A 21,183-nucleotide genomic window follows, 5' to 3' on the forward strand; every position below is an offset into this window, starting at 1 on the left:
AACTTTGATATCATTTCACTATCTGAAATATGATTTGATTTTTCACTCATCTACTAAAATTTGATAGCCTGGTCTGCCAAAAAGAAACACTTAGACAAGAGTCCAAGAGGACTGAGATGTAACCCAACATATTCACCTAAATTTTGTATTAATTCTGGGCAGAACATTCTCATTTGTGGCCTTATCAGTAGTAAAATAGAAATTCCTAAGTACTTTGCCCTCTTTATCTTTTACCATTTTTTTAAAGCACAGGTTTTGTGACTTATCTTTTCAAAGTATTTTTCATTTGGAACTCTTTCCATCTAGTAAATGCTTCCTGTTAAGTCCTTAATTACAGACTTCATTTATCCACTTTTATTTTATTTCACATTGATTTTTCTCAGGGTGTCTTTCATGAATCTGCATCTTGGTATCAGCTCCCTTCTCATTTTGCAGAGGTGAGCTATCAGATGGCAGCTGGTTCATAGATCGGTCGACTTGTCATATGCTTTTCAAGTTAGCAAAACTAATTGTGGATGAGTAAAGGAAAACCTGGCATTCTTTTTGAAGCAACAACAAGACACTTGAAGGATTTGTTCTTTACATTGGGTAATTCTCGGTAAGTGGTGGCTTAATGTAGAACAACTGTAACTATGTAGCCTTCAGGGAGATGTTCTCTATTCCTAGCAATGGGTCTCAGCTGTCAGTGTGAGAGTCACTTTTCAGAAAATCCCCAAATTTTGCAGTCTGAATCTAAGCACTGTGTCACCAACATCAGTGACTCTGCCCTGGACATGACAAATAGTAATAAGAGAAAAATATTTTACAGCTATCCAGACAAATTCATTGCTGTAATACCAACATATAATGTGGTAATAATAGTATAGGATTTCTGTATGTGTGATAACACTGTTGCCAACATGTTCTATAGGGAAAAATGTGTCTCACTGGATTGGAAAGAAAAACACAAAATTATGGGACACCTGGTGACTCAACAGTTGAGCGTCTGCCTTTGGCTTAAGGCATGATCCCCAAATCCTGGTATTGATTACCACATTGGGCTTCCTGCATCTCCATCTGCTTATGTCTTTGCCTCTCTCTCTCTCTCTGTCTCTCATGAATAAATAAATAATAAAAATTTAAAAAAACACACAAAATTCTGACTAAACACTTCATCAGTAAAGAATGTGCTAGCATAATTAAGAACTATTTGGATATGATATTTATTAATATTATTATATTTGAAAACAGCAAGCAAAAACTAACAGAAGTGTGAGGTGAGTAACAGAAACAACAAAACTCAGATGTAGTAAATGTGGGCCATTCTTTGAGTTGACACTCTATTCATGATTATAAATAAAACCTATTGTTAGTGTTATAAATGAGACTTATATTTAATATTTCCAGGTAGGTCCAAATGTTTTCTAAAACAGCAATTAAAAAACAGTGTCTGTCCTTGGCTGAATTTTAAGTAATTCATCTAAAGGGAAATGCTTTCAAGCTATATATATATATATATATATATATATATATATATATATATATTTGTCCGAAAGTGGTTTCTTTTTTGTTTCTTTGCTTCAGAAGGCAAGAAAGGTTGTTAAAAATAGGCCGGGTTAGAGTATACCATATTGGCAAACAATTTACTCAGGAAATCTACTATGGGGAATTTACTGTGGGTATTTAATCCCCCAATTTACTATGGGAAATGTGAAAAGTTGTAAAAAAAATGACAAGAGATTATTACCTCGCTTTTTTCATTGAACAATTCAATTCTAGTTGAATTTCTATAACATTGATTAATTTAGAACACCAAGATGCAGAAACATCAACTCATGGTTGTGTAGGGATCCCCTGATTCAGTTGAAGTAAATGTATCACTCGATACATTTCCTTTTGTCAAAAGTTTTGTATTATATGACTTAAATTATTCTGTATATAACATTTTGAAATTTAGCATTTAGAGGAAACTTCATATATAAGTGCTAGGTAACTCAAGCTACCAAATTTCAAAGCTATTTTTGTCCCCAATTGAGTTAATTCTCTATTTTCCATAAACTCTTAAACACTTCACTTGGAAATAGAAGACATGTTTCACCAACTGCCTGTTTAAATTTAAAATTCACAGCTATAGGATCAAGTAGGCAGTAACGTGGCAAGTGTATTTTTTCTAGGGTTTAAGGTAAAGAAGCTAAAATGAAACATGAAATAGTTAAGATCATTAATTGCATATATATAGAATCTTGCATTTTATCTGGGTTGTAATTCTTTCGTTCAGTTAAGTCAGCTGAATTCAAATTTCCTTTTTATTTATGGTCTTTTCTTAGATTCTTGAAATGGATAAAGCAAAATCAAGAGAAGATATTCATCAACACACATTGTTGTGACTTATAAAGATCATGTTACTCCTTATCAGAACTAAGCCACAGTTGACTACTCACTCCCCCTGACATTGAGTCACTGCCATATTCTCCATCAGCTCCAAAATAAAGTAGCAGATTTTTAAGGGTGGAATAAGAAAAGCACAGGTGGTACCACCTACTGTAAATGCTTTAGTTCTTCTTAGATCAGTAACAGCTGTTGGTCTTCTCACTGTTAAAAAGCAAAACAAGGCGTAGAATGTGGGCTATTGACGTTGTGCAGCAATACCATTTGTTTGCGCAGATCATGATAACCAATAGCAACTTGAGAAGTGTTTCCTTTTTGGGCTTTTGATAAAAAATCTTCAGGCCTGACTGCCTACCTTGCAAATAGTGCTGTTGATCTATTGATGAATTCTGGACACATTATAAATTATATAACTACCATGTGTTTTAATCTCACTAATCTGAGAGTGTACATTATATAGTTTAAAGGGATTTTAAGAATTAATGAGCATCTGTTTCATCCTGTCTAGGCATATGGGGGAGAGAGGTGAAAAGAAAAGGGGACAAACTGTTTTGAGGTTTGTGATAATGTTACCTTAAATGCCCCCTCTCATTGAGGATAGGACTACCCTCTCTCATCTTTTACAAGAAGCCAGGCTTTCCACTCATTGAGGGTACAGCAAGAAGTAAAATTGCATATTTGTGATTAGGACTGGGCCACCGAAGAAGAGTCTTAGGTATAGGGCTGGTCATTTGTTGGAAGAAAAGGAGTCTTAATTAGAATAATTAAAGGGAGGTAGCACATGTGGGCATGATTTAGGCTATCTTCAAGATGCTGTGTGGTTCACCTTGATGGATAAAGTGTGTAATAGGATATTCTAGATCACAGCATCAGTCAGGCAAGAGTGTGTTTCCATTTGGTCTATTTTGAAACAGTATCCTAAGTAAGGCATAAATAGGAGAAAGCAGTCAGAAAATAGCTCCTAGGGAGCAAGGTTTATAACAAGATTAACATCAGCCTGCCCAGAACGATGATGTCTGAGGATATCCTGATATCCTGAAGATGTATTCAGAAATAAATCAGCAGCTCGGTACGGCTGAGGCTGGGTATTAGTAATGATTAGGCCAAGAGTTGACAGAAGTTGGAAAACACAAAGGTAAATAAAAGAATTTATAGCAGTAGCTTTGTAACACTAAGCATTTAAAAGAATAAAGTTCAGTGTATCATACAGAAAATAATGGCAAGTCTTCCTGTAGTTCTAGAATCAATTCCAGGAATTTGCCTTTTAAAACCCCAAATGATTTCAATATGGAAGATCCTTCCCACCAAATTACAATTTATAAGCAGTGCTTACTGTCTATCAAGGAAATAAATGAATGTCTAAACAAACATAATAAATGGTAAAAAGTGGTACATTGCAATAAGAGAGGTATGGGCATCAGGGACAGCATTAGGATTGTTTTGAATTCACTTCGACTTTTAAGAGTATTCATCAGGGATAATGTAAAGAGGGGGATAATCTCCGGGAGTTGTAAACTGCTTAGCAGATGTATGCAGGTGGGTTGTCTCATGTTACACTCACTCTAAATATCCAGAGGAAGATAATATCATGCAAGGTGCCTGGGTGGCTCAGATAGTTAAGCATCTGCCTTCCGCCAGGTCATGATCCTGGAGTCCTAGAATGGAGCCCCACAGCAGATTCACTCCTCAGAGGGGAGTTTGCTTCTCCCTCTCCTGTAGCTCTGCCTTGCTCATGTGGTCTCTCTCTCTCTTTATTAAATAAAGAAAATCGTTTTTAAAAAGATAACACTGCAATAGTAAAACTGAAAGGGATATTAGAAACCACCTCATCCAAATTAATGAGAAAACAAGCCTAGAAAGCTATCTCATTCTATCTCTAGACAACCTTAACTATTCTGTAATGTCAAAAAAGTGTAGCCCCTTAATTTTTAAACACTAATCTGAAAACTATAGTCATGAATCATGAATAATTGATCTATTTTCTCTTCTAACAAAGTATTTAAATATTGGAGGACACTTTAAAAAATATTTTTATTCCTCTTTAAAAAATTTACTCCTAGTTCTTTCATTTCTAATTCAAATGGCTTCTTTCTTTTCTCCTTTCTTTCTTCTTTGTTCTTTTTCTTTTCTTTTCTTTCTTTTCTTTCTTTCTTTTCTTTCTTTCTTTCTTTTCCTTCTTTCTTTTTTCATTCTGTTTTTAGAATTATGCCAAACTTTATCCCATAGGTACTTTTCAGTAATTTTCCAGGTTCTGTTTATTTTGAACATAAAAAAAAAATTAAATCTGCAAGATTATAAATGCCATGAGTAAGTTTCCTCAATGTCTTCTCTTTGAAGATGCCTTTCTTAGACTTTGTCCTTCCTAAAATGTAAAGGAAGTTAAACTATAGGGAGTTAAAAGGAAACATAGTAGTTACCCTGAAACTGTGTTCTGAATTTCCTCACTAGCTTGGAAATATCTGGAGAAGACAATATAAATCATGAAAAATTATAGAAGTAATGGAGTGGTGATATCAGTTAACCACACAACCTACTCTTAAGTACATCCTTACATGATTCTACTTAGCCACAGAATTCTTCCCTTGAAGCTCAGTTTTATACTGTTTTGACTTTAAAACTCTTTACTGAGTGAAAGAACAAAATAATAATTTCTATTTGCCATAAATTTGTACTATGGAAGTGTAAAACATTTTCAAAAAAATAATCTCAAGTAAGTTGAATAACAATAATAAATTATAGAGAAACAAATATAGAAGAAATGGATGCATGTTCATCTGACAAAATATTTTATTCCATGAGCTTTTCTCCTTATTTTTAAAATAAATCTGTACTATTTTTACAAGGATGTTGAGATGATTAAATAAGAAAAATATAAAGCAGTATAGAATCTGTTATTAATATTAAAACATTGAAGTATAAAGATAAAATGTATTTTAGTATAATAGTATTAAATTTGTGCTATTTTTCCTTGTGGCTACTGCTAGATATTCAGTATGAGATATTGAAATATATTTTAATATTTTTATAAGTCCAAAATGAGGTTAAAAAATAGATTTTAATATTGACATAGGGAATCATTAGTTTTAGTGAGAATGGTTTTCAGTGAGGACTCAAGTAACATTTAATTGTTTTATGGTATCTTTTACAGAAAGAGAGATTCTGTTGCAACCATTTTGGTCTCAAAGGTCCCTTTAGAGAGAGCTAAATACTGTTAGAATCTTTTAATAAGTGAAACTACCAAGAAGTTCATAAAGATAGAACAGATAAAGGTAGAACAGAGGTTACATATAGGATGTCACACAGATTCTCATTTAAATTAATTCCATTACCATATAATGAGGAAGAACTGTATTACATACTAAAATTTCTTTCTATTGTCCTTCTTTTATTATATTTAAAGGTAAAAAGATCTTCACAGTTGAGATGTACTTTATAGTACATATTTATATCATTTTAATAATTCAGATATTTGGCATTTTGGGGGTGTCCTCTTAACATAAGTTGACATCTTAATTTCTAAATATTTGATTGAGCTAACCCCAATAAAGTTCATCTTTATTAGACCTAATACTTTTAGCCTAATATTTACATTTATGCAATATTGATGGTATTAAGATCTTCAATATATTTATAGTACATTCACTTTGGGTTTGTATTCTGTGTTACTTTTTTTTCTTCTTTTTACCTACTGCCTTTCTCTTGTTAAATTTTTTTTATTATTTTTTTATTTTTTAATTTTTATTTTTTATGATAGTCACACAGAGAAAGAGAGAGAGAGAGAGAGAGAGAGAGAGAGGCAGAGACATAGGCAGAGGGAGAAGCAGGCTCCATGCACCGGGAGCCCGACGTGGGATTTGATCCCGAGTCTCCAGGATCGCGCCCTGGGCCAAAGGCAGGTGCTAAACCACTGCGCCACCCAGGGATCCCCTTTCTCTTGTTAAATCACATTTTTTTCTCTTTAGCTCTCCTTCTATTTGTAATATTTACACGTCAACATCTGTGTAATATTTATATGTTGAATACATAGAATGCTGCATATCAAGGAGCCAAAAGGTCACTGGATTCATGTTTAATTAAAACTATGAGCACATCAAGAACACCTTCTTTCATTTTTTTTTAAAGATTTTTTATTTATGTGAGGTGCCGGAAGAGGTTGTGTGAAAAGCATGTGGAAGCGACAGGACTCTACTTCGTGTATCTGAGTTCAATGCAGAGATTGCACACGTCCTTCTTCAATGAGAGTGTAGCTCGGTCCTAGCTCCCATCAGTAAGTGTCCAGCACACGTCGGCCTGCACAGCTCACACACGTCTGAGAGTTGAGCTCATGGCCTGTCCCTCCCGCATCCTGACTGCCTGTACGGTTCGCTTCCACAGCATTTCGATCGGTTATTTTCATGTCGATTTGATCATTTTGGTTTCGATTCGATTATTTTCGTTTGGATTGATTATTTTCGATTCGATTTGATTATTATCGATTCGATTTGATTATTTTTGTTTCGATTTGATTATTTTCGATTCAATTTGATTATTTTCGATTCCATTCGATTTTAGTTTCGATTTGATATTTTCGATTCGATTTGATTTTTTTCATGTCAATTTGATTATTTTGGTTTCGATTTGATTTTCATTTCGATTGATTATTTTCGTTTCGATTTGATCATTTTCTATTCGATTCGATTATTTTAGTTTCTATTTGATTACTTTCGATTCGATTCGATTATTTTCATGTCGATTTGATTATTTTGGTTTCGTTTCGATTATTTTCGTTTTGATTGATTATTTTCGATTCGATTTGATTATTTTTGATTCAATGTGATTATTTTCGATTCAATTCGATTATTTTCATTTTGTGTGATTATTTTGGTTTCGATTCGATTATTTTCGTTTCGATTATGTTTTTATTCGACTCGAATATCTTCATTTCGATTCGATTATTTTCATTTCGATTCGATTTTTTTCGATTCGATTCGATTCCATTCCATTCGATTTCTATCGATTCGATGCGATTTGATTTTCTTAGATTCGATGCGATTCGATTCCATTTTTTTCATTTCGATTTGATTATTTTTGTTTACATTCTATTCTTTTTATTCCATTCGATTATTTTCGTTTAGATTCGATTATTTCATGTCGATTCGATTATTTTGGTCGCGACTCGATTATTTTCGTTTCGATTCGGTTATTTTCGATTTGATTCGATTATTTTCGTTTCTATTTTATTATTTCGATTTGATTATTTTCATGTCAATTTAATTATTTTGGTTTCAATTCTATTATTTTCTCTTCTACTTGATTGTTTTCATTTCGATTCGATTATTTTCTATTCAATTTGGTTATTTTCGATTCGATTCAATTATTTTAGTTTCGATTTGATTATCTTCGATTCGATTCGATTATTTTCATGTGGATTTGATTATTTTGGTTTCAATTTGATTATTTTTGTTTCGATTGATTATTTTCGTTTCGATTCAATTATTTTCATGTCGATTCAATTCGTTTCTTTTCGATTCGAATTTTTTCGATTATTTTCGATTATTTTCTTTTCGATTCGATTTTTCTCGTTTCGATTCATTATTTTTGTTTCGATTCGATTATTTTCTATTCGATTTGATTATTTTCATGTCGATTTAATTCGTTTCTTTTCGAATCGAATTTTTTCGATTCCATTCGATTATTTTCGATTCGATTCGATTTTTCTCATTTCTATTTGATTATTTTCGATTCAATTTGATTTTTTTCGATTCGATTCAATTTGTGTCTTTTCAATTCGATTATTTTCGTTTCGATTCGATTATTTTCATTTCAATTTGACTTTTCTCATCTAAATTCGATTATTTTCATTTCTATTTGATTATTTTCAATTCGATTATTTTCGATTCGATTTTTTTCGCTTCTACATGATTTTTTCATTTCGATTCATTTATTTTCGTTTCGATTCGATCATTATTATTTTGATTCGTTTATTTTCTTTTTTATTCGATATTTTCTATTCGATTTGATTCGATTTTTTCAATTCGATGCTATTCGATTCGATTTTTTTCTTTTCGATTCCATTATTTTTGTTTCAATTTGATTTCTTTCATTTCGATTCGATTTTTTTGTTTCGATTAATTATTTTCGTTTTGATTCAATTATTTTCATTTCGATTTGATTATTTTCTTTTCGATTGATTATTTTCATTTCGATTCGATTATTTTCTATTCGATTTGATTATTTTCGATTAGATTTGTTTTTTTCGATTCCATTCAATTCGTTTCTTTTCTATTCGAATTTTTTCGATTCGATTTGATTATTTTCAGTTAGATTTGTTTATTTTAGATTCGATTCAATTATTTTTTATTCGATTCGATTTTTCTCATTTCTATTTGATTATTTTCGATTCGATTTGATTTTTTTCGATTCAATTCAATTCGTTTCTTTTCGATTCTATTATTTTCGTTTCTATTTGATTATTTTCGTTTCGATTTGATTATTTTTATTTCGATTCGATTATTTTCGATTCGATTTAATTATTTTCGCTTCTACTTGATTTTTTTCATTTCGATTCGATTATTTTCTATTTGATTTGATTTTTTTCAATTCGATTCGATTATTTTAGTTTTGATTTGATTATTTTTGATTCGATTCAATTATTTTCATCTCGATTTGATTATTTTCGTTTCGATTCGATTATTTTTGTTTCGATTGATTATTTTCGTTTCAATTTGTTTATTTTCAATTCGATTTGATTATTTTCAATTCGATTCGGTTATTTTCATTTCGATTTAATTATTTTGGTTTCGATTAGATTATTTTCGCCTCTACTTGAATTTTTTCATTTCAATTCGATTATTTTCTATTCGATTTGATTTTTTTCGATTCGATTCAATTCGTTTCTTTTCGATTCGAATTTTTTCGATTCGATTCGATTATTTTCATTTCGATTTGTTTATTTTCGATTCAATTCGATTATTTTCGACTCGATTAGATTTTTCTCGTTTCGATTTGATTATTTTCGATTCGATTTTTTCGATTCCATTCGATTTGTTTCTTTTTGATTCGATTATTTTCGTTTCAGTTCGATTATTTTCATTTCGATTTGACTTTTATCATTTCGATTTGATTATTTTCGTTTCTATTTGATTATTTTTTATTAGATTTGATTATTTTCGATACGATTTGATTTTTTCGATTCGTTTCGATTTTTTCGCTTCTACTTTGTTTTTCGTTTTGATTCATTTATTTTCGTTTCGATTCAATTACTATTGTTTCGATTATTTGTTTTCGTTTTGATTCTTTTTTTTCCGATTCGATGCTATTCAATTCGATTTTTTTTTGATTCGATTTTTTTGTTTCGATTCGATTTTGTCCGTTTCGATTCGATTTGTTTCGTTTCAATTTGATTATTTCCGTTTCAATTAATTATTTTTGTTTCAATTCGATTATTTTCATTTCGATTTGATTATTCTCGATTCGATTTGATTACTTTTGATTCTATCCTATTTTCATTTCGATTTGATTATTTTCGATTCGATTCAATTATTTTCGTTTCGATGTGATTATTTTCAATTCGATTAGATTATTTTCATTTTGATAGATTATTTTGGTTTCGATTCGATTATTTTTGTTTTGATGCGATTTTTTTCGTTTCGATTCGATTATTTACGTTTCTATTATGTTTTTATTCGATTCGAATATCTTCGTTTCGATTCGATTATCTTCGTTTCGATTCAATTCCATTCCATTCGATTTTTATCGATTCGATGCGATTTGATTTTCTTCGATTCGATTTGATTCGATTCCATTTTTTTCATTTCGATTTGATTATTTTTCTTTTGATTGTATTCTTTTTATTCCATTCGATAATTTTCATTTCGATTCGATTATTTTCATTTCGATTGGATTATTTTTGTTTCAACTCAATTATTTTCGATTCGACTCGATTATTTTTGATTCGATTCGATTATTTTCGTTTCAATTCGATTTTTAAAATCGATTCATTTATTTTCATTTCGATTTGATTATTTACGTTTCGATTCGATTATTTTCGTTTTGATTCGATTTTTTTCATTTCGATTCAATTATTTTTGTTTCGATTCAGATATTTTCGTTTTGATTCGATTATTTTCGATTCGATTCAATATTTTCGATTCGATTCGATTATTTTTATTTTGATTCGATTATTTTCGATTCGATTTGATTATTTTCATGTCGATTTAATTATTTTGGTTTCGATTCGATTATTTTCGCTTGTACTTGATTTTTTTCATTTCGATTCGATTATTTTCTATTCGGTTTGATTATTTTCGATTTGATTCGATATTTTAGTTTCGATTTATTTTCAATTCGATTCGATTATTTTCATGTCGGTTTGATTATTTTGGTTTCGATTTGAATATTTTCGTTTCGATTCGATTATTTTCGTTTCTATATGATTATTTCCGATTCGATTTGAATATTTTAGTTTCGATTTGATTATTTTCAATTCGATTATTTTCATGTCCATTTGATTATTTTGGTTTCGATTCGATTATTTTCGTTTCGATTGATTACTTTCGTTTCAATTTGATTATTTTCAATTCTATTTGATTTTTTTCGATTCAATTCGTTTCTTTTCGATTCGAATTTTTTCGATTTGATTCGATTATTTTCAGTTAGATTTGTTTATTTTCGATTCGATTCAATTATTTTCGATTCGATTTGATTTTTCTATTTCGATTTGATTATTTTCAATTCGGTTTGATTATTTCGATTCGATTTGATATTATTCGATTCAATTCAATTTGTTTCTTTTTGATTCGATTATTTTCGTTTCGATTCGATTATTTTCATTTCGATTTGACTTTTCTCATTTCGATTCGATTATTTTCGTTTCTATTTTTTTATTTTCGATTCGATTCGATTAATTTCGATTCAATTTGATTATTTTCGATTCGATTTGATTTTTTTCGCTTCTACATGATTTTCATTTCAATTCATTTATTTTCGTTTCGATTCGATTATTATTGTTTCGATTCGTTTATTTTCGTTTCGATTCTATTTTTTCAATTGGATTCGACTCGATTTTTTTCGATTTGATGCTATTTGATTCGATTTTTTTCTTTTCAATTCGATTATTTTCGTTTTGATTCGATTTTTTTCGTTTGGATTCGATTATTTTCATTTCGATTCAATTATTATCGTTTCGATTTGACTTTCTCGTTTCGATTGATTATTTTCATTTCTATTAGATTATTTTTGTTTCGATTCGAGTATTTTTGATTCTATTCGATTATTTTCATTTCGATTTGATTATTTTCGATTCGATTCGATTATTTTCGTTTCTATTTGATTATTTTCGATTCGATTTGATTATTTTTGATACGATTTGATTATTTTCGATTCGTTTCGATTTTTTTCACTTCTACTTGATTTTTTTTCATTTCGATTCATTTATTTTCATTTCGATTGATTATTTTCGTTTCTATTTGTTTATTTTCTATTCTATTTGATTTTTTCGAATCGATTCAATTCGTTTCTTTTCGATTCGAATTTTTTCGATTCGATTCGATTATTTTCATTTCGATTTGTGTATTTTTGATTCGATTCGATTATTTTCGATTCGATTTGATTTCTCTCATTTCAATTTGGTTAATTTCGATTCGATTTGATTTTTTTCGATTCAATTCAATTTGTTTCTTTTCAATTCGATTATTTTCGTTTCGATTCGATTATTTTCATTTCGATTTGACTCTTCTCGTTTCGATCGATTATTTTCATTTCCAAAAACAGAAACAGTCTTGCATTGAATTACTCATAAATTGCTTATTAAGGTGCTAACATTACACTCGTACTGCTTCTTGACATTCCACAGGCCTTAGGAGCTATCAACCATGGCATTTTATTATTATACTTGCTCTCCATTTTAGGTCGGCTGTGTAGAATAGCTTTCAGTGATACCTTTCTAATTGGTTTCGGCTTCTTAAGTATGGTTGGCTTCACATCCTCCCCATCTGCTGCTCTTTTTTTCATCTCTTCATGTTTAGTTCTTGGCCATTTAGTATTCGTAAAGTAAAAGTTTTCAATTTTAAAATGCAAAAATATTGCTTGCAACCACCTATAACTTTATCATTAAAATACAAAAACAAAAAAATGATTCAACGAGTGGACATTGCTCTATTGCATGTGTTAAAATAACTTTACCTTTTAAAATAAAAAAGGCATTCATGGTCATAATTAAATTATTTTTTTAATATATTTTATTTATTTATTCATGAGAGAGAGAGAGAGAGGCAGAGACACAGGCAGAAAGAGAAGCAGACTCCAGGCAGGGAGCCCAATGTGTTACTTGATCCTGGAACCCCAGGATCATGCCCTAGGCTGAAGGCAGATGCTCAACCACTATGCCATCCAGTTGTCCCTCATAATCAAATTCTTTTTTTTTTAAAGATTTTATTTATTTATTCATGGGAGACATAATAGAGAGATTGATGCAGAGACATAGGCAGAGGGAGCAGCAAGCTCCATGCGGGGAGCCCGACGTGGGACTTGATCCCAGGTCTCCAGGATCATGCCTTGGGCTGAAGGCGGCACTAAACCGCTGAGCCACCAGGGCTGCCCTCATAATAAAATTCTTAAGTGAAGTATTTAACATATATAGTTCTGAACGCCATGCTTCTTAAGCATATTACATACATGATTAGTAAAATAAAATTTTAACCATATTAAAGAGATTTTGGTTTTAACTGATGAACATCTTATTTTTTACATGTGACATCTTTAATTTTTATATATTAAGTTTCTCAATCAATAATATGTAGCTTCATATTTGAAATAATTCCTCATGACTGTAAGGAAAAAATGACAACATATTGCTGCCCTTATTAATATATTAATAAACTTGAATGTCAGTTTAGAATAGACATTTTTATTAGTTGCTTCAAATGTTAAAATAATATATTCTGCCTTCTCATAATACTTCTCAGAGTCCTGGAATTCTTAGTATATTTCAAGTTCTGACTGAACAACAATAAAAATGCATGTCTTAGACCATCAATACCGTTTTTCCAATTCATAGGAGGCAGTGAATAGCTGTCATGCTGTTAGTTCTTTCACTAGATAAAATTCTATTCAAATGCATGTAGTCATGTTACTTAGCAAAATGGACTACGTACATAATTATGTATCTTATATTCATTGGTGTAGAAGTTAAAATTTTGAAGTCTACAACTAAAGGACTTGCATGTTTATCTGACAAACTACTAAAATTCCTTGGGGCACCTGGGTATCTCAGTGGTTAGATGTCTGCCTCTGGCTTAGGCTGTGATCCCGGGGTTCTGGGATTGCATCCCACATCGGGCTCCTCATCGGGAGCATACTTCTCCTTCTGCCAATGTCTCTGCTTCTCTCTCTGTCTGTCATGAATAAATAAATAAAATTTAAAAAAATACTACTATAATTCCTTAAGTAGTAATAGATTATATATTTTAATATATCAATCTTATTGAGCTATATTATTAATCTTATAGTGCATTAAAATTTCATGGTCATCCTTCAGAAGTACAGTAGATATTTCATTTATTTTGCTCACTTTATAATGTTTCAGTAAAAACATTTTACTATACCTAATAATTTTCTGTATTCAACTATCACTACAATGAACTTTGAGAGATTTAAAGATGAATCATATTTCCTGGTTAATGTAAGATTAACTTGATATAGCATTCTATTGCATTTGTCTATATGCCTGCCTCATCTCTTAAATTTTGGTGCTCTTTCTTTGTCACTGGAATCATTCTATGATATAAATTACTTCACACTGAGGATTTTTTCCATACTTTGGGGAGATTTTTGGCAGGACTGGATGCCAACACCACTATTTTTTCTATATTGATAATGTCCCCGATTCCTCTATTCAATTTCTGGCAACCTTATGTCTCATTCATTACTACCTTTTCCCCTTTAATTGTTAACTAGAAAAACATTTGAAGGCTTGTAGTATGATCAACATTCTATATAAAACTCTTTTTATAAAAAAAATAAAAATAAAAATAAAAAAAATAAAACTCTTTTTACATTTATTTTTCTACCGGGATCAGCCATTTCTAGTCTCTTTTTTCTTTCTCTTAATAAAGTAGCATCCATCATGTATTTTCCTAGAAATTGTCAGTCCTATCTAATGTCTCTATCACTCTAAGTAAATCTTGATGCTCTAATATGTGACTTAGAGTCACATATATACATGTATTTCATAACTTTTCCCATCAATAAATCTTGATAATTTTGTCCTTAATAAATCTGGATCCCTTATCAACTCATATTTCACTTTATAGAAATCAGCTATTTTATTTCTTTTATTTTAGTAATTTGATTTTTCGATTCACACCAGACCTTAACATAGCTATTAGGATTTTCTTTTCTTTTTTTTTTTAAGATTTTATTTATTTATTCATGAGACACACACACACACACAGAGAGAGAGAGAGAGAGAGAGAGAGAGAGAGAGAGAGAGAGAGGCAGAGACACAGGCAGAGGGAGAAGCAGGCTCCATGCAGGGAGCCTGATGTGGGACTCAATCCCAGGTCTCCAGAATCATGCCCTGGGCTTAAGGCAGGGCTAAACCGCTGGACCACCAGGGCTGCCCAAAGATTTTCTTTTTCAAATGCTATATACTCCCATACTCCTCTTTGAGGACTTAGATTGATTTCACTTCTGCCTATGAAATGCAAACTCTTTTACCTCTAGGTAAGACTCAAAATAACTGTTGTCTTCCATATACTTCTGTGTATATCTGCATTTTATTTTAAATTATCTATGTTAACCAATGCACATTTAATTCACTCATATTATTTTCTTGCTTCTGACCTTAAATTTAACCAAACCATAAAGGGATAGTTTGTAGAAATTGGTTATTCTTCTACACATAAAATGATGGTAGGTTGTAATATAGATGATTTAGTTCCTTTTCTTGGTCTATTTTTCTTCAGTTTTCCTTTTCCAGTGACTGAACAGCACCCATAATTCCTTTGAAGAATAACTGGTTATTTCAATACTGTTGAATGAAAAAAAAAACATTTAATCTGTTTGGTTAGGTTTTGCTATGATTTATTTATCAATTCTTTTTTGAGAACCCTAAGAAAGTGACTATGTGAATGGGTCAGGGCATAGGGGCAGAGGGAGGAACTAGGAGACACTATAGGAAGGTCACCTAATGGGCACCTGGATGACTCAGTTGGGTAAGTGTCTGACTCTTACTTTTGGCTCAGGTCATGACCTCAGAGTCCTGGGAAAGTCAAGCCCTGCCTAGACTCTGCACTCAGTACAGTCTGCCTGGGATTCTCTCCCTCTGCTTTTGCCCCTCTCCCTGCTCTCTCTCTCTCTCTCTCAAAAAATAAATAAAATCTTGTTTAAAAAAATGAAGGTCAACTGAGCAGAGGTGATAGATGCGAATGAGGCACGAGCATTAGGGAGTCAGCATTAGGGAATAATTTTCAAGTGTAGCAACTCTGGCAGACCTTCTATCACCTGGAATGAACAAAGCATTTCATCTGTGCTGAGGAACAGATCTTTAAGTCACTGGTAGATAAGAGCCTCTGTTAACAGGGACTGAATCTTGTACAGCATCCAGAAAAAGGTCAAATTCTAGTTTTGGGCCTCTCTATCTGAATGATCCTGGGAAAACTGCCTTACTTTTCTACATCCTTAGTTTCAACTATAAAATAGAAGCATAATGATAAGAATATCTACTTTTAGAGTTATTGTGAACATTAATGTGACAATGTATGTAGAAAGCTAAGGAAATAGTAGCTGTGTATTTGTTACTGCTTATTTACCAACTCAAATCTCATAAGTTCCACCTTAGATTCCAGAATCCAGCAACTTTGGGTGTAATTTAACAATGCCTTGACACAAGCTCGTGCCATGTGAAATACTCCTTTCTTCTCTTACACACAATGAGGAGACCACAGTAATCTAGTCAACATTCTCACATGCACAACTCCAAAATTTCTAAGTGGCACAGGAAAGCAGGAAATAATTCTCAGATGGGGGAATAAAAATCAATGTTTCCCCTTTTCCTCCCTCAGATATGTATCTCTGAAAAAAATATTTCAGGAGCGTCCCCAGAGTGTGTACCATGGGATCCAGCAAAAATGAAGAGATGCCTACCTTACTGTTGGATTTCCTACTTCCCTATTTAACTACCTGCCCCTTCCCACCTCACCTCACTACTTTGTTCCTCCCTTCTGCTCTCTGGGCTCAAATTCCAAATAAACTCCACACATGCAAGCTAGTCTCAGGCATAAGAGAATCTGAGCTACAACAAATCCTCTGCCTAGGTAGCTAAAGTCATTTATCATGCAGATTTCACTATTAATTTGTACTTTACATTTGTTCACACATACTTTGTAAGGATGTGTTTTAACTATTTCAGATAACAGTGTCTTGCTCCCAGGCAGAAATTTGAAAGTCTTAAATTTGGGAATTTTATTTTCAATGAGCTCTTTTAGTGTTTCATAACAGTATGTGTGTGTGTGTGTGTGTGTGTGTGTATTTCATATAGTATAAAAATATAAATATATGTCATAATGTATAACATATTTCATAATAGTTTTTTCAAAACATTCTTAGAAATAGGAAGCTACCTCAAAATGGTTGCAACTCACAAGGTGGCCAGAGCACAGCTACATCACCTCGACAATATCCCCAGATGTGCCTCTGTTGCCTGCCAGTAGATGATTAAGAGAGGGAGCCAACAGTGGTGACACCAAGTACTTAGCAACAGGGCCGGATGCTTTGAATAGAACATACATTCAGATTTTGGCATCTGGTTCCTACTTTTGCCAAATGTGCCTTGTTTGTATCCACAGCTGTTAAATGTGTTTGTTGAAAACGGATAGATCATGGGGAAGGAAGAGACTGGCAAGAGATATACCCGCTTCTGTGGGAGGCAGTGTCAAGCCAAAGTGCAATTTACTCACAGGGAATTATTTGCTTTAGAAATCTGGTGTCAAAAAAATAAAAAATAAAAAAATAAAAAAAAAGAAATCTGGTGTCATTTATTCGAGTAACTGTGGTATGTGGTAAGCATGAAGCTCATGTTAGAACAGTAATCTTTACGCTTCATTGTAAATCAAGAATTTATAGTTTTGCTGAAATAATTAACACCTAAAGGGGAAGCATATCTTCATTTACTTCAAATAATATAAATCAGTTGTTTAGATTGAATTATTAAAAGCAAGGATTCATATAATTTTCTAATCATACTCATGACTTTTGGCTTTTCCAAACATATTAGCAAAATAAAAGTCTTTCTATTAACTATGTTAATATAGCTAATAGGTGTTTATTAACTATATGAAATTGCTAGCCATTGAAAAATGGCTGAATAATATATGTAATATTTAAATCTTTAGAAGTGTGCATGTTTATTTCTACTCTATGCTTCATTACTATAGCAAAAATTTATTTAAACTATTTTGAAAATGCAAGATCAATTCAACTGTGTATTTGAATAGTTGGCATGGTGAAAATGTATTGAATTCAGTTTTTCTATTACTAAAATGATTTAGAAAAATAGTATAATTTGTCATAAAAAGGAATATATAAGTTTGAGAATGTCCTCAAGCAGTCCTATTACTACTTACCATTTTTTGTTAACTACAAATAAAGTCATAATTGATGGGTAATATAAAATTAATCAGAAGTGGGATAGTTTGAACAGTGTGTACATAGTGTGATAAGAAATGTATAGTTTACCCACTAAAAAGTCAATTTTCACTTGTCATTTCAATCTAATGACTGTTGACTAAATTACAAGAGTTCTTCTTACTCTAAAGTTTCACATTGTCTTACATTGCACATATTGCATACTTTAATTTTATATTGTCTTATCTCCAGTAACCAAGTGCCCATAGAATGTTCTGCAGCACTCAAGGAATCACAGGAATGAATAAACAAATTTATGAATCACTATATTTTTCTATTTTAATTTTTCTAATTCCTTGGCCATTAGGGTTTAATACATTAGGATGATTTTTATAGTTGAAAAAGCAATCTTAGAAGTTAAACAACTTTTTCAAATTAGAAAATAAGCCTAAAAATTCTAAATTGTCTCAGAATCAATTCTTCCTTCCTAAAATTTATGATCCTCTATTCCAAAAGGTGTTTCAAAAAGAGAAATGGGAAAAGAGATTCCCTTTTCTCAGGATAAAGGGAGACTCCTGCTGCTCTTGTGATAAAAGAAAAAGACTTCTCTTGTCATAACTTTCCTCTTCCTTTGTGATTAAAGTATCTCTCATGATCATATGAAACTTTCTTCTACTTTTGTGACAATAAAAACTAATGACAAGGGCCCTGAAAGCAATAATAATAGTAAAAGAATATTTTTCTTCACCTCTGTCCTTTTTTTTCAGAAGTAACATGTAAGTGAGAAGTCTAAACTGACATTCTATTTCAGGATATTGTAAAGAATGGTCAATCCCGTGGATAAGTTTATTTTGGGTAACTGTGCTGGTATTGACCATACTGTAATAACTGAAAAAGCGAGGGGGGGAGTTTAAATTAGATTTGATGTTTCTACTAGCTACTGTTGAGGTAGGTATGCTGCCAGGACCAGCCAGTAGACCATGTTCATAGGCTCCTTAGTCCATCTACCTCTTTTTTTTTTTCATCTACCTCTTTTCCAGCATATATCTATGTGTGTGTGTGTGTGTGCGTGTGTGTGTTGCCTACCTTTAAACTGTTGCCATTGGAGTATCTTAATTATTCATAATTTTATCATGATCCTTAAAAATAGTTTATGACATAACTATGAATATCTAGACTCACACAGATGTGAAGCACATAAACATTATATAAACACAAAAATGATATATTTTAATTTAAAAATGAAATTTAGATTACCAGCTTGAATGCTTTCATTTGCAGTTAATGACACCTAAACTAAAAGAGTTTAAACAAATTTCTCTGGCCTGTAACTGAAAAATGGAAATTTCGATTGGTCTCCAGGGCTTCAGTTCCCACTTTGGGAGGGCTCTATTTCACATTTGCACATGTCTTAGATTATTTTATAATTGGCAATTTGCTGACACCAGTTGAAGCCACGTATTTCCTCCTTCATATGTAAGGGAAGACAAATAATTGTTTTTCACAATTCAGAACAAACTTTGGAACATTGATCTAAATGGATCAACTAGAACCAATCACTGTGGTCAGCATAATGTCAAGCAATGATTGGTTTAACTATCTGGCTCTCCTGGATTACCACTCACTCTGGATCCGTCTTTGTCATGGAGATTTCATTACATTTGGCCTAAGTAAGATGTTAACTAGTGTCATTGCAACAGAATAATTGATCTTCTAAAATTTAGTTAATGTTATAAAAGGGAGACGTGTATTGTAAAAGTAATTATTTCCCCTTCCTAACATTTCAAAAAACAAAAAATAAAAGGGTGTTAGTTGCTGTTTAGAAAAAAAGTTTTCAGATTTCTTTGTGTCTACAGAATAATAGCATTTCTTTTTGCTTTCAGTTAACTTGAAAATACTATGTATTTTACATGCATATTTCTAAATTTGTGTAAGTTGTGATTATGTTTTATATTTTGTAAATATTTAGTCAAATATGATGAAATAATTATTTGATCTTGGGTAAAAAATGTGTATATAAAAATACATGTATATATATATGTATATATGCAAGTGGTAGGGAATACACCGATTAATTCATTTACTTTTCAGTTATTTTTAGTAAGTACCCATCTCTATTTTACAAAGAAAAGATATATACTTGAGAGATTATGAATTTTCAAAGTATTAAATGTTCTCACTGGGACCCCTACCACTGTTTGCTATGCAGTGCTTGTTGTTAGGACCATAAATCTGGGCATATAATATTAAGGACAGAGTTGGAGCTGATTTGAAGCATATAAAGTCTTAACTGCCACAGATAATGTCAATCCAAATTATTATTTCCATTTTAATACAGATTATAGGACAAAAAGACATAAATGGAAATTAAAAAATAAATTCACCACATATTTCAGAAAGTACCTTTTCATGTGGAGAATAATTAATGCTTAGAAGAGCCTGCAGGCAAAGTTGATGAGGCAAAAACAGGGATGTCATTCAAGAAACAATTAGATGCCATCCTTGGGGAAATGGAGTACTAAAAAGGCTATGCCTTGATGGACCAAATGACCTTTATTCTCTCTCCAAAAATCTCTCATGTTCTTATAATTCTAATCAAGAGATATTTCATAAATTAAAAAAAAAAAAAAAGGGGGATCCCTGGGTGGCGCAGCGGTTTGGCGCCTGCCTTTGACCCAGGGCGCGATCCTGGAGACCCAGGATCGAATCCCACATCGGGCTCCCGGTGCATGGAGCCTGCTTCTCCCTCTGCCTGTGTCTCTGCCTCTCTCTCTCTCTGTGTGACTATCATAAAAAAAAAAAAAGAGAGATATTTCAGCATTTTGGCCTCCAGCAATGTCAATTCTTACTTGAATTATTCACCTCACCAGTTCACGGCTGAGGAAGAACCTTTCTCGTAGTGCTACAAAGACTTCATATTGACCACACGTAATTCCCAACATTGTTGCTCATGCATGCTTTATTCATAAAGATGCCTTAGGTCTGATACTATAAAGTGCTTGATTATAGAAAGAGTCTTTTTTAAATCCATTGTGATTGCACACAGGCCCAAATTGGAGAAGAGTGGACATAACTAACTTCATTAATTACGGAGGGAATGTGGAGTTTTAAAAAAAATTTTCTTGGCAAAAGTTATTTCAAAATATAGTTGATTCTTGAGGGATGTGGCATATATAAATCTGTTTGTTTCTCAATTATCTTGGATATGTTAAT

General features: G+C 31.9%; 1 pseudogene; it reads right to left on the reverse strand.

Annotated features, from left to right (window-relative positions):
* Positions 1–20,912, reverse strand: part of LOC140596609 (E3 ubiquitin-protein ligase TRIP12 pseudogene) — a 39,084-nt pseudogene extending 18,172 nt beyond the window's left edge.
* Between the last annotated feature and the right edge of the window lie 271 nt (positions 20,913–21,183).

Source organism: Vulpes vulpes, unplaced genomic scaffold, assembly GCF_048418805.1.
Source record: "Vulpes vulpes isolate BD-2025 unplaced genomic scaffold, VulVul3 Bu000000731, whole genome shotgun sequence".
NCBI lineage: Eukaryota > Metazoa > Chordata > Mammalia > Carnivora > Canidae > Vulpes > Vulpes vulpes.